The sequence below is a fragment of the Prionailurus viverrinus genome, chromosome A1 (genome assembly GCF_022837055.1).
Source record: "Prionailurus viverrinus isolate Anna chromosome A1, UM_Priviv_1.0, whole genome shotgun sequence".
NCBI classification, from domain to species: domain Eukaryota; kingdom Metazoa; phylum Chordata; class Mammalia; order Carnivora; family Felidae; genus Prionailurus; species Prionailurus viverrinus.
Window position 1 is genome coordinate 197,746,612 of NC_062561.1, and position 14,641 is coordinate 197,761,252.

Here is a 14,641-nt window from a genome sequence, read left to right on the forward strand (position 1 = left end):
TCTTAACCTCAGGCTTCAGTTGAAGTATTTCTTTCCTAGAGAAACCTCAATCTGCCTAGACAAAAGCCCCCACCCTTATTCTTCATCTTTTTCATCACACTGATCACAATATGATATCACCGATTTGTGGTTTCCTTGGTGTTTGCTTGTGAGCCCTATGAGGGTGGGGCCCATAGTAGGTGCTCAATTAATTTCTACCGTATGGATAAATGGTAAGAGGGACAGCAGAGCCTGTGGGTCAGACTCTGCCCGGTTCTTGCTATGTGCCCTCCTGCAGGTTTCGGCCTTCTCTGGGACCCAGTGTGTCCAGTGAGGGGGACATATGTGTCCTCTGAGGGCCCTGTTGTTCTGACGATCCTTGAACCATCCGTGTGTACCAGGGCACACTCTTGATTTCTGGGGCACTGAGACTGAGGTCAGATGGAGCCTGGGAGAGGCTGAGCGAGGTAGGCAGGGTCCTATCTCCAGGGACCCTGTCAGGCTTTGGCGGCTATAGTCTGGCCCAGCGAGGGCAGCACACAGCGTATTGAGTCCTTTAAGTGCATCACAGATTGCGACAGTCTTTCAAATCATTCCCGAGGAATCTAGGGTGGGAGTGTGGCCCAAAGTCCCCCCCCCCTTAGTTCTTCTGTCCAACCAGCCAGCCACTATTTCGAGTGTCCAGGAGGGGAAGAGGCCTTTCCCAATGTACCCCGATTCTGGCTCCCCAGCTGCAGGTACCAGGATCTACCTGCTCAGTGCATGCAGAGTGGAAGGACACCGAGCTGGGGGTCAGGAGTCCCGTGTTCCAGGACCTTTCTCTCTCAGCTAACCTCAGGCAAGTCTTCTCCACTCTCTGGACCTTGGTGTCCATGCCTGTACTATGGATGCACTCTTAGGACACTTCAGGCCCTGACATCCAAGATGACTGTGCCGATGCCTGTGCTGTGTGTGCTGCTTCCTCACCCCGGGCCTGGGGAGCCTGGGAGGGGGGCAGCGCTGGGAGCGTGGGAGAGCCAGATGCGGTGGCTGCTGGCCCTGCCTGAGTGAGTGCTGAGCTGGCCTACTGGGAATTCTCCCACTCAGGCGCCCTTTCCGGGCCCCCCCTCCCCCTGCCCCACTGAGAGCTGTGGCTTCCGGCTCTGACAAGCGTGGGTGGGGGTCTGGGGAGGGGGGTTCAGTTCAGCCTGGTTCCCTCCTTCAGGGAAGAGCTTGGGCCTGAGTCTAGACAAAAAGCATCCCTTCCCGTCCTGGTCTTATGCATTACAAAGTCTTGCTCAGTCAACTTTCCAGCCCTGGCCTCAGTCATCTGGGCTGTAAAGTGAGCATTTGGATGGGCTGCCCTGCGGCCCTGGTGATGGACTTCTGCAACAGCGGCTCCCGGAGGAGACGCCGGAGAATCGTTACCTTTAGTGGGGCTTTCTCGCTCTGCTCTAGTCCTTGCATAAGACACCTGGTGCGGCACTCATGCAGGCCTCTCAACGACTCGGCGAGGTAGGCACATGTGTAAAATGTGTCCCCATTTTACAGCCGAAAACACTGAGGCTCAGAGAGCTTGGTTAATTTAATTTGCCCAGGGTCACACAGCTAGCAAGGGGTAGAGCTGGGTTGGACCTTCCAGTGTCAGAGCTCAGGCTCTTAATCCTTGAGCGTGACCCCGTGCAGTGGAGGGGGGAGAAGTGCTGAGCCCCAGACCCAGAGCTCCCTTCTCCCTCTGTATCCCGCTCACTTCACCTGAGGCAGGATTCCCCTCACTCCATGCTCTGCCTGCCCACTGTCGGCCCAGCCTTTCCACATCAGCGTTGTCCCAGGCTAGACGGGGCTCCCAGCATCTGGGCAGCTGGGAGACTATTCATGGCCGGTCCTGTCCCTGGTGGGGCCGGGGGGCTGTGCTGACCACCCCAGCTTGACAGTGCTACACCGCTCAAAGGTACTGCCCACTGCCCACCCCTTCAGAGCACACAGGGGAAACTGAGGCCCAGAGAAGGACCGGCTGGGCTCAGCAGCACACAGTGATGGGCTGCAGCTGGAACGAGGGAAACTCAATATTTCCTTAACACTTCCAGACGCTGTACTGAGTCCTTTAAGTGCATTACAAATTGCAACAGTCTTTCAAATCATTCCTCAAATGAGCTCTATTTGCCAGAGGAAGAAACTGAGGCTCAGGAGTTTAAACAACTGGGTCAAGATTGTGCAGCTGGGAATTGCAGAAGCTGAGGTTTGAACCCAGTTCTGTCTCTGGCTCTAGAACCTGCCCTGTCAATCATGACTCTTCTGCCTCAATGGTCCAGCCCTTGGGGAGTGCCCTGTGGTGTTCCGTGTGGCTCTGGTCCCCCAGCCCCATCTCAGCTGAGAGGAGGCACAGCAGCCCTGGTGCCTGCCAAGGGTTAATGGTGGTAGGGGCTAAATGATTCCAGATGGGCCAGCCGGACGGCTGGGCTGGCCGGAAACCGGCCGCCGCCAGCTTCCCGGGGGAGCCACCACCAGCCACCCCCTCCCCTCTGTGCTGCATCTCTGGCCCCCAGCTGTCCCCTTGCCCTGGGGCCTACCAGCCTCCTCTCCCTAGCCAGAGTCCAACCTAAGACACTTGTAAACAGAGCATCCCAACCGCCTTCCAGCACAAGGAGTTCAACCCTGTTATGTACAAATGGGGAAACTGAGGCTCAGAGAGGCAAAGGTATCTCTCCAAGGCCACAAATCAAGTCCATATCTGGGTGTCCTCATTCCCGGACTTGTTGGGGGGGTGGAATTAGGGGTTGAAATGCCTCTTTGCTCCCCGAACCCCCCCCCCCCAAACTGTCTGGTCCCAGCAGAGAAGCCAAGGCTTTGGAGGTGAGTAGCCAAGTCAAATGCTCAGAGTTGTAAGGACTCGTAGGGTCTTCGGGCATAAGAAATCCCAGTGTAGGCCTGACCCTGTGGTCTTTGGAGTCCCCCTCTCATCCCTTAGGGCCCCAGTGCTATCAAGGTTGGCCAGGCCCCTCTCTTTGGAGTCTCTCACGGCCTGCACGCTATGGCTTAGGACCCATCTGAGAACTCTTCTCCCTCCGTGCGGCCCAGCCCAGATGCTCAGATGTTGGGCAATCTCCACTTAGATCAGACCAAGAAATGACCTCAAGATATGCTATTGTGGTTGGCATGAAATCCCAGCTTGGGCAAACACTCCTGCCCCATGAACAGAGGACCCCAGAAGAAGGGGGTAGACAGAGGTGCGGAGAGTAGGAAGGAAGGAGCCCTGGGCAGAGTCAGGCTCTACCTGTGTGACCCGACCTGGGACACCTTTCTTTTCCCCTTCTGGGACTTAGTTTCCCCAATGCATAAAGTGTTGGGGCAGAGGATGACTCAACTTTTTTTAACTTTTAAACAATTTTTATGTATTTATTTTGAGAGAGAGCAAGTGAGCAGGGGAGGGGCAGAGAGAGGAGGAGAGAGAATCCCAAGCAGGCTCCATGATGACAGATGCGGGGCTGGAGTCCACGCACCGCGATATCATGACCTGGGCTGAAATCAAGAGTTGGACGCTCAACTGACCGAGCCACCCAGGCGCCCCCCTAAAGCCCTTTAAAATGATGTCCTCGGGCATCTAAGAGCCAGGAGTCTGTGACTAGAGACGTCTTGTGGTCTGAGGAAATGAGGGTGGACTAGGTAGGGGGAGCCAGAGATCCAGCCAGGTTTTGGAGGGGCCTTGGCAGACCCTAGTAGGGAAGGGAGGGCAAGAAGCTGGAAATGGAACATGAGCAGGTACTCGAAAATACCTGTTGAGTGACTGCATGAGAGGCAGGGAAAGGGATAACAGAGGAAGGAGGCAGGATGGGAGGCCCAGTCTGCACTGCGGTGTGGGTCTTCCATTGGGGTCAGATTGCCCGTGTCTGTTTCACCATGTAACTCAGGAGGCCTGATTCCGCCCCAGTTCTGCCATTGCTGTGTGAGCTCAGGAAGCTCATTTCACTTCTCCGGACTTCCATTTCATCGTCTATAAGGTGGAGAAATAATCCTTTCCTGGTACTCCAGGGGCTGCAAGATGACAAGAAGTGATACGTTTGGAACTCTGAGCTATACTGGGTGACGCTGGGCAGGTCTCTTTTCCTCTGCACCAATTCACACTTGGGTCTTGGGTTTCTTCTTCTGAAAAGTGACTGATCGTAAAAAAGCCTCAGTTAGCTACCCCTCTAAATGCGCTCTCAGCGCCCTTGCCCTTCTTTGGGGTACCTGCCTGTACATCCCTGTCTCTCCCACTAGCCTGGGCCACCCCGAAGTCAGAGACTGTGTCTTACTCACTACCGCATTCCCAGCACCCAGCACGCTATCTGGCACATGGTTGGTGTCAACTTGCTTTTTTTAAAAATATATATATTTATTTATTTTGGGGAGAGCACAAGTAGGGGAGTGTCACAGAGAGGGGGACAGAGGATCTGAAGTGTGCTCTGTGCTCTGACAGGCTGACATCAGCGAGCCCGATATGGGGCTCGAACTCCCCAACCGGGAGATCATGACCTGAGCCGAAGTCGAAGTGGGATACTCAACCCACTGAGCCACCCAGGTGCCCCGTCAACACGCCTTTTCAATAAATGGATGTTGACCGAATCAATCATGTAACTTATCGGAGTTGCCTTTATAGATGGGGAAACTGAGGCACGGAGGAAGGACTCGGTCCCAGGTACCACGGCAAAGCATCAGGCAAGTGGGGCCAGGCCACTTTTTAATAAAAGTGACTCAGCGGTTGGCGTGGGCTGCGGAATTTCTAAACATCCCCTCACATCCTGAGAGAGCAGGCGACGGAGGGAGCAAGCAGAGGGAAACGAGGAAGAAAAACAAGAAACTTGGGGGAAAAGAAAGAGAGGGGGGAAGAAACTGAAATTGAAAACAGACACACGCGTCCACCTTCCCCGCCCCCTCGCCCCCCTTCTCCGAGCTGAGCCAATCAGAGGCGGCCCTTCAGCCTTTCCCCCAAAGTGGGGGAGGGGCAGGGAAGCCCACAGTAGTGTGAGCTCCTGGGGCTGCCAGCGCCCGCAGTCCCTGCCCATCCCGTCTGGGACGCAGGATCCCTCTGTGAACAAGTTGGAGGCAGAGAGAAGGAGGACGGCAAGGAGAGAGCTGGTCACCCTCTGACCAGCGGCTGTGCCCCGCAACACCGACGGCCAGACCCAGGGCGGCCCCTCCTGGCAACCCTGCTCCTCCCGCAGGATGCTTTGGGATTGAGGCCACTCCTCATCCCTGCAGCCCCCTACTCCCCTCCGTTCTCCTGAGGCTCCCAGAGACTGCAGCTGTCCTCCCTGCTCTCCTACCCAGCGCTTGCCCCATTTGGGGTCCAGCAAAGTCTCTCTGTTAATGAGAGGCCAGTGAGGAGGACTTCCTGGAGGGGGTGACAGCCCAGAGCTCAGGACTGTGCCCACACCCGCAGGCATCAGCAGCAAGGTAAGTGCTGGGAGAAGGGGGGATTCCCAACCCCTTGTCCTGTCCCCTTGCTCCAGCCTGTGCCTTCTTGGGTAGGTCAAAAAATGGAAAATATTTTTAACAAAACCAGATGGGAGGAGGCCGGGAGGCTGTGGGCCACGTCAGGGCTGGAGAAGCTAGTTCTCTCCTGCTCAGGCTGCTTCTGGGGTGGGTGGTCTCAGTCTCCATAGCCCTGCTGCCCCCTGCCTTCATCAAATGAACCCCAGAGGTTTCTGGGTGCCAACGGAGGGCCTCCAAAACGTAGCACTGCCTGACGGGGCTGGGGAGAGCGGGAAGGAGCTTGAGAGGGGCATTGGGAGGTGGCAAGCAGGGTACACGGATAGGGGACCTCAGAGCCATGGCCCCTGTCTCTGGGCCCAAGCCTTGTCCTTAAGAATCCATCTGGCTCCAGGCCAGCCGGCCGCCAGGCAACCTCTTCGGATTTAAATGGATTTGCAAATTTTCCAGATTCCTAAGATGTCCTTCCAAACCCCCAGTGGCTGGGAAAGTGCGAAGGCAAGGGGGCTGTGGCAAGGCTAGCGGTCACGGTCACGCAGCTGGGGCTGTGGGCCTGGGGGTCTGGGACCGGCCGTCAGACGTGGGGGCCCCTCTGTGAAGAAGGGGGTCAGTCGCTGGGCCCTTCCCTCTGGACTCAGGCAGCTGCTCAGGCCGCCTTGCTGTCTCCCTCCTTCCGGACGCTGCTTTCACTCCATCCTAAAACATGAATCTGATCACGATTCCTTCTTTGATTCTCCCCTATAGAAAGCCCCAACTCCTAATAGTAGCTGCCATTGATTGACATTTACTGCATGCCAGGACCGCGTGGAGAGCTTTATGAGCATGATCTCACGGAACTCGCCAGCAGCTCCAGAGGCAGGGACGGATTTTATGTTGGTTGTACGTGTGAGGTTCACAGCAGCTACAAAACTGTATCACGCTGCTACTAAGTGGCAGAGCTCCGGGAGATAACAGGCTCCCTGCCTTGTTTCTCCAAACCTGGGCCTTGTGTCAGTCAGATCCCAGGGTTCTCAGGAGGAGTAAGCACAATCCTGCCTATGAGAATGCCCTTCCTCATCCCCTCCATTTTCTTTCAAGGACCTTGCCTACTTCACCTCCTCCAGGCAGTCTTCCGAGGTTCTTCCAGTCTTCCAAGTGTTTGTCATGCCCTTTTGCCTTGTTGCTTGGCCTTCTCTTCCTGTTTGTGCTCTGTGTTCTGCCCCCAGCATCTGCCGGCGGTCAGTGGAACCGAGAAAACGTGCCGGGGAAGGGAGGAGGGGCTCCGCCGAATACCTCCTGTTCCCAAATGTGAGACCAGAACCAGGCCCCGGCCTTCCCTCCGGTGACCTTCCAGAGCATCATGTAGTTCCTCCAGACTGCATTTTTCTATGTCAGACAGGGAGGAGTGTCCCCGCCTGCCTCTGCAATCCCAGAGGGCACAGAGGCCTCTAGTGAGATATCTGAAGTCACACAGTCCTCCCCTGCCTCCATGCAAGACGCCCTCAACCCGCAGTGCTCCAGGATGAGGATCGTGTTGGTCACTGTCAAGGAGGGCTTGCCCTGTGCCAGGCCCAGAGCCTGGGACCTCACCTACCAGGTCTTGGGAATTGGTATTGTTGTTACCCCTATTTTGCAGACAAGGAAACCAAGGCCCAGAGAGGCTATGTGACTTTCCCAGTGTCACACAGTTAGTAGAGTTGGTACTTCGGCCTGTGTCTGCTTGAAAGCAAAGACGTAACCCTTTGCTACCTGGGGAGCCCCAGGTCAGAAGGAAGACAGGCTCCGTCCTCCCACATAGGCTGCTCCTGGCTCCGGCACCTTCTGCGGCAGTTAAGTTCAGCTTCAGGCCCCACCTGCACCCAGGTCCGCCAGGAGCCTGGCCTGGCCCTAAGTGACAAAGGAGACCATCTGGTCAGCACCTTCCCTTCAGGGGTGATCAGGCAGCCCTCCCTCCTCTGTGGGAAGAAAAGCTGAGACTTATAATTGCCCACAGATGTGGGACAGCGGAAAGCACCGTAGATTCAGAGTCAGGAGACCTGGCGTTTGTCCTGGCTCAACTCAAGTGCACTGTGTGGCCAACTTCGGGTCCCCATGTCCTTTTTCCGGGCTGCATCCACATCTCGAAGGCAGTGGGCACCATGCGTAAACGACGTCAAGTTTGGGCATCAGATGACTGTGCCATCAATCCCTAGTTGGCTCCTGGCTGGCCGGGTGACCCTGTGTCTGATTGGGCATCAGTCCCCTCCTCTGTGAGCAGCAGGGAGGTATGTAGGCCGTGTGAGTATAACATAGGTAAGGCGCTTGCACTTTACAGGGCTGGACCTAATGCCATTGGCTAAGAGAGGGTCACTGCTCTCTCTGCCTCCTGCACAGGACTTGGCGGTGAAAGCCGTCTGCGATCCACAAAGGGCAATGCCCACAGAAGGGGCTTGGATACCGTGGGGATTCTAAAGGCCCAGTTCCATCTTCTAGGCACAGGCTGGTTCTGAGACCAGCTGCCTTCAGGACTGAAGGAGGGGATCTGTGCTTTGCTCGGGATGGGCTACTGAGTGTGGTGGGGAGGGCGGAAGGAATGAGACGGTCCCCTAGACTTCCCTGAAATGCCCTTCATGCCCACCTTACTTCCTCACGCATGTTTCAGAACGCTGTAGGCAGTGGGCCCTTGGAATGGGGAGAGATCTTCCTCCACTGCTTTCCGTAGGCCTTCCTGCCCTTCCTCCCCCCCCCCCCCCCCCCCCAGGGCAGAGTTCATAGCACCTCAGCTGGGAAGTAGAGTGGGCAGGGTGATATAACAGGGACAGCGATTCCTGAGCGGTTCTGTTGTGCCTCCCATCCATTACTGTGAAGTTCACTGCTGGGTTCCTTGGGGCTTCGAACAGGCCCAGCATTCAGAAAGCGCTTAATAAATATTTGCCAAACTAATATAATCATCACAGCAACCTCCAGGCGTAGATAGAAACCCTCTCTGTTTTATACGAGGAACTGCCCAGAGAGGTTAAGTCATTTGCCCAACGTCCCACAGCTAGGAAGCCATAGAACTGGGATTTGCATCCGGGTGTTTGTGACTCCAGAGCGCAGGATGAGAGGCTGGGTGGGGCACGGGCCACCCTTGGGGATGCAGCACAAACTCTGAGAATGTGCCGCAGCTGCGGAGGCCCCTCAGAGTTCCAGAGGTGGTCATCAGACCCTGGAACACATTCTGTGTGACCGCGGGTGAGTCAGTCCTTCTCTGGGCCTCAGTTTTCCCATCTGTGAGACCAGGAGGCTGAACAAGATGATCTCTGAGCTCCTTCCAGGCCCCAAACAATTCCAGGATTCCAAGCCACGCCAGCCCGGATTGGCAGCCACACAAGCTCTGTTGTGTACTCAGGCATCATGCATATTTAACTTCACAATGAAAGGGGTTTTTCTTACCCTTTCTCCATCCGTTACAGAAAGAGGTCGGGATCGATGACCACTAATGGAAAACTGTAACCTGCAATAAAGAGGGGGAACTTTCTATAGTTAGAGCAGCCTGTTAAAGCACTTGGTTTCTCAGGGAGCTCTGAGGGTGTGTGCCTGCGGAGCCCGTTTTCCTGGGATACAGAGGAAGGAGGGTAGGGAGGTGTGCATGTTGGGGTGTGGATGTGTGGATGCTGTGACCCTTTAGGCCCCTTCCAGTGCTGATGTTTCGAATCTCATATGCTCTGATTTCAAGAGGAAGAAGGGCTTTGGCCCAGTGGTGGTTAGGAGCAATGATGGGGTCCCGAGGCGAGGGAATGGTGTGGGGACCCAGGCCCCACCTCTGGGTGGGCGCGGGTGTGGAATCGACACAGTTGTTGCTTCAAGTGTGAGGGTCTTAAGGCGACTCTCACACTTAAGATCGAAATCTCCCAAGATTTCAGACTCAGAGCCCACAGGCAGAAGGGCTTCCTGAAGCCCCAGGCCCTTGCCCCAGGAACCCCCCTTCCCAGATGCTTTCTGGGGCACCCTGCCCCCAGCCTAGTGCAGGAGGCTGAAAATCAAAGTGTATTGCTTTAGCTGCATTAATGCCATCTGCCATCTCTTCTCCTTGTTTCAGATCAGAGCTATTTGATGTCTCAGGTGCCCAAAAACCTTTCATCTGCAGGAGGTACCAGCTTCTCCGCCCTATGATGGAGACGGTTGTACTTTAGGAAGTGGGGGCAGCAGGGCCAGGGAGTCCGTTCTTGAAGGTCAGAGATGAAAAGGACTCTGGGGGTTGCCTGGTCCAACTTGCTTATTCTATGCGTGGGAAACTGAGGTCCAGAGAAGGGGAGGGATGTAGCTCCAGTCGTACAGATCATCCGTGATAGCACTGAACCCGGGACCACTGAGCTGGGCATGTGCTGTGGCTTCTCCATCCACGTCTGTCATCCAAGGCTCACTCAGCCCCAGTCCTCCCCGGTGTGAGGTCACAGGGCAGAGTTTGGGCTAAAGAGGAAGTGCCATTTCCATGAGGGGTGGGACCCCCCCCTCCCCCTCCCCCTCCCCCTCCCCCGGGGTAGTTTCGTGGACCATGGAGCTTTGATCACATCACTTCTCCATTCTGGCCATAAATTCCTTTTATATACATGAAGGGGAGGCCGAGGGAGCAGCTCAGTGACTCCAGAAGCTCCATCCCGCTTTGCCCTTAGCCCCTGCCAGGCTTCTGTGGCTGTTTCAAATCCTTGTTGCTGCCCTGGTAGCCTTCCTTCTTGAGAAGTAGAACTGAAAGACTGTGGTCTGCTAGCTTCTCCACTCCTGAGACTGAGCCGAAGTTGGGTGGGTGGGGGGATTCCAGGGTCAACGCACAGGGCAAGGCTCCGCTTTACAAACCTGTCACAGCCTTAGCTCAGGGCACTGGGCTTGAAGAGAAAGGCTCACATCTGACCCAGCAGACCGTGGGCTTCTCCCCTCTTACCTGTATTTGTGCCCTTACCGGTTCCCAGGCTGGGGCCTGTCTGCTGAATGGGTAGTGAAACAGTGATAGATAAATGCATGGAGAGATGAATAAAACAGACGGGCAGCTGGCTGGCTGGACAGTTGGCCTCCCCTTTAGTCCAGGGAGCAGGGATGACCTCATGTGCATTCGACATGGGCAGTCACAAAGGCCTCCATGCTTCGCGGGGGCCCCACACTTGAAATTGTTAATATTGTAACAAGGGGCCCCACAAATTATATGGCTGGTTCTGCCAGGGGGTTTAGGCAGGGTTTGAGATGGCTTCATGTCCGAAAGTGGCATCTCTGCCTCCACTGTCCCCATTCTAATCCATGCCCTCCCACTGATGCTAACCTGCTCCTGTCATTCCCATCTGAGGAGCCCCTCCTCCCATAGTGCTTGGAGTTGGGCTGTATTGCTGTCCAGCCGGCAGCCAGCAGCCCCCTTCCCCACTACCAATGGCCTGAAAGGTTGGCTTCCTCGTGCCTGCAGGGCAAAGCCTAAATCCTCACCCGGAACCCCCAAACTTTCCCAAAGTAACCTCTGCACTCCTTCCCTGCCCGTCACCTACCTCTTTGCTAAAGAGCCCTGATTTCTAACCTAGAAGTTTTCTTCCTGCTATTTTCCCAGGTGCCCCGAGATCTCCCATTTCCCACGCAGAGCCGCTGTGGAATGCCCTTCCCTGGCATCACCCACCAAAGAACCCCACTAAACCCTGGAGGCTGAGCTGGCGGCCACCTCCTTCCCACTGAAATAATCACATATTCATAATTGTTGCCATTTACTGAGCACCTATTATGTGACGGGTGCTTTTCGTCATCATCTTACCCCTCCCAGCAATGGAAAAGGAAGTCTCTTCTGTCATTTTCCAGGAGGCTGGGACTCAAGAAAGTGAAAGTCAGAGAGGTCACACAGTTACAAGGTGGTAGAGCCGGCCCGGAACTTGGACCTGGATTAAGTGGCTTCAGAATGGAACTGCTACACCTGGTCCGGCTGGGCTCCATGTGCTTTCCATGCCCTGGGTGGCATCAGGGTCTCCTTTTGCCCTCTCGCCAGCTGGTCCCATTACCACCCAGGAGGGAAAGAGTCCCCATCGCTTGCCTGTCCCAGCTCCCCAGCTTAGCGAACCCTGAGGTGTTAGGGGACAGCTGAGGCTTGAAGACCAGAAGGGCTGACCCTACGAGGCCATTTGATCCCTTACACTGTGTAGGCATCTATTAAGCATCTACCGTAAAGCCTAATTCTGAATTAGGAATTTGGAGGCTCAGGGCGCCTGGGTGGCTCAGTCAGTTAAGCGTCCTACTTCAGCTCAGGTCATGATCTCGCGGTTGGTGAGTTCGAGCCCCGTGTCAGTGCTGACAGCTCAGAGCCTTGAGCCTGCTTCAGTTCTGTGTCTCCCTCTCTCTCTCTCTCTCTCTGTCTCTCTGTCTCTCTGCCCCTCCCCAACTCTCTCTCTCTCTCAAAAATAAACATTGGGGAAAAAAACCAAAAAGGAATCTAGAGGCCTCTGAAAAAATTATTAGGTGTGTTTCCTCATTTGTGGGGGAATCAAATGAAGGGATTAAGACAAAGGTCCAGGAAGGAAGTGGTTGGCAGACAGGGGACCGGGAGTCATTGCACTTGGGTCGTGGTCCTGGGTGGGCCTTGAAATCCCTGACTAAGCTAGGAGACACCCCGCCCCCACCCTGGCTGAGCCTGCTGGCAATGCCAATCACAACAGCAGCTGCCCCTTCCTAAGGAGCCCTTCTGGAAGGGGCTTTCCTACCTTCTCATTTGTCACGTGCAATCCTTGGCTGATGAGCCTGGCCAGGGGGCCTGGGCGAGTGAGCAAGCGAGTGAGTGAGTTACTCTCCCGTGAGTGAAGAAGAACGAGGCCACTGACTGGCTGTGTGCCAGGCCCTGTTCTAAGCATTTTACTTGTATGAACTCATTCAATGGCCTCCACAGCTCGGTGACGAGCCACGACTTCCAGATGGGAACGCCGAGGCCCAGAGAAGCGGACTAACAGTCTGGGGGAGAAGCGGGGTGCGGGACCAGAGGAAGGGGCAAGAGAGAGAGAGAGAGAGAGAGACAGACAGACGCTGAGAAAGGGAGAGGGAAGTGAAATGTGGGAGTTTTCTCCCCTCTGGCTCTGCCGCCCCTGAGGGGAATCTCAATGCCCCACGTTGGCTCCAATTAATGGCAGGGTTGCTCTTCGCTAGCTCCCTCGCCCTGCCTGTGGGCTTGGGCTCTGGGCTGGCGGGGGCAGGCCACATGCTGGTGGGTCAGGACAAACGGCCTGAGGCCTGCCTGCCCCCTGCCCACTTGGCTCTGAGGACCCATTCTATTTGCGGCCCCCACCCCGGCCCAGGGCTGATCCGGGGCTGGCAGCAGCCCGGGGAACAGAAGGTTTGCTTGTCTCCGACCGCCGCACCCCCCCCCCCAACCCCACCGCCTCCCCAGCCTCAGCCTGGGACCCCTCTCAGGGGCTCCTTTGGCTGCCAGGACCTGGGCTCTCTGTTGCCATGGCACCGGCCAGAGATGAGGCTCTGGGGGGCGGGGGGGGGGGGGTGGTGCAGGGAGGGCAGTGAGGGATGGTGAAGGCCCGGAACTCTGCAGCTGCAGAGGTGCTGGGGCCCCTGCAGGGGCAGGCCTGGACCCTGAGCACAGCGGGCCTGTGGCAGAGCCGGCCACACACCTCGCCTCACTGATACTCGGGACGGGCCTCAAGGCAGTGGCTGTCCTGGCCAGAGCCAGGCTGTCCTCAGCAAGGACTCCTCTCCTCACCCATGCGCTCTCCGGCAGGCTCTGCGGTGAAGTTGCAGGAAGGTTCTGAGCTCTATCCCCAGCTTGACTTTCAAATTACTGGGCGAGCTGGGACTCACCCCCACTCACTCTGCACCTCAGCGAGGGAGGGACAGGGCTCCGACCTCAGGATCCTTCGGTCCTTGGGAGCCTGCATTCTGTACGGACCCCATTAGGGTAAACTCACTGCGGACTGTTCCTCCATGGACAGACCTGTTTCTGGGTGGGAGACAGGCCGGCTCTCGTGGTGGTTGAGCCTCCAGGTTTGGAGTCAGACAAGCCTGAGTTTGCGTCCCCGCTTCGTGGCTTACTGGCTGTGTCAGCCTGGGTAAGTCACCAGACCTCTCTGAGACTCAGTTTCCTCGTCATGAAACAGAAAGCACGATTATAACCCTCTCTCAGCATTGTTGTGAGGACAGAACAAAACCCCCCCATGTTATGAAAAATTCTGACTAGCCGGACCTCTGAGGATCCCGAGTCTTCCAAGAGTGGAATGGGTTATGGATGAGGTGGTGAGACGCTGGTCACTGTGCACCACACAGCTTGTTGGCGGGGGGTGGGGGGGGGGGTAGGGGGGGGCGCAAATAGGGAGTATTTATGGCCCCTTCCAGCCCCCAGGTTGTGGGGCTCTCTGCCTGTCTCCTACCCTGTTTTTCAGCTTCAGGCTCACCCTGCTACAAGGAGGGCCTGCACTGAAAGGCGAGGTCGGGAAGCAGAGGGCGAAAGACCAAGGCGGGTGGTTCATTTGAGGCCATGCTGTGTGCCAGGCAAGGGCTTGTCGTCTTTACCTCCTGCCTTTGAGAGGCTGTCACGCGGGCGTTGAGCCTGGGCGCTCTGGGGTCAGCCCGTCCAGGACTGAGCACTGGCTCCCCTGCCGGCAAGGTCTGTGACCTTGGGCAAATGATTTAACCTCTCTGTGCCTTGCTTTTCTCCTCTGTAAAATGGAGAGGCGACACAGAGATCATGGATTCTTCTGAGATCATTCACATCAACGGCTTAGCCCAGGCATTGGATACAAACTAAATCAGAGGTAGCTATTATTACTCTTGTTACTTTCAATGCCTTCTAAGCCCTTGTTCTATTCTGTAGGCGCTCTAGGGGGTCCAGATGGGATCCATAGGACTCTGGCCCAGGGGCCCACTGGGCCTGGGTAGAGCCAGGCCATATGGCCCCGGGGGTGGGGGTGGGCAGCCGTGGGGGACAAGCAGGGAGGCCAGAGAGGCGCCGGAGGAGGCAGGAAGTGTTTGCTCGGCAGGCAGGCAGGCAGGCGGGTGGACGGGAGCATGTAGAAGCCTCCCTCCCTCACTGACCTCCTTCTCAGGCTGGTTCCCAGCCTGTGTGAGGACCCAGGCCCCCTCCCCTGGGCCCCCAGTGGCCGTGAAGCACACACTGAGCGCTTTCCCACGAACTGTTCCAAGTAGCTGGGCCTGCAGTATCCCCCACCCCCAAGCACTCGCACTCTGGCGGGTGAGGGGGTGTGTGGCAGAAGGCGGGGGCTGGGGCTGGGGGGGATCGGTCCGTTCTTTATCAGCC

At 56.5% G+C, this 14,641-nt stretch overlaps 1 protein-coding gene across 2 annotated transcripts in view; it reads left to right on the top strand.

The window, feature by feature from the left end:
- The first annotated feature begins 4,773 nt into the window (after positions 1–4,773).
- Positions 4,774–14,641, top strand: part of PDGFRB (platelet derived growth factor receptor beta) — a 37,817-nt gene continuing 27,949 nt past the window's right edge. For both annotated transcript variants that reach the window (XM_047859954.1, XM_047859937.1), the window contains exon 1: positions 4,774–5,391. The gene's annotated coding sequence lies outside the window, so the exon portion shown is untranslated. The remainder of the gene's footprint in view (positions 5,392–14,641) is intronic.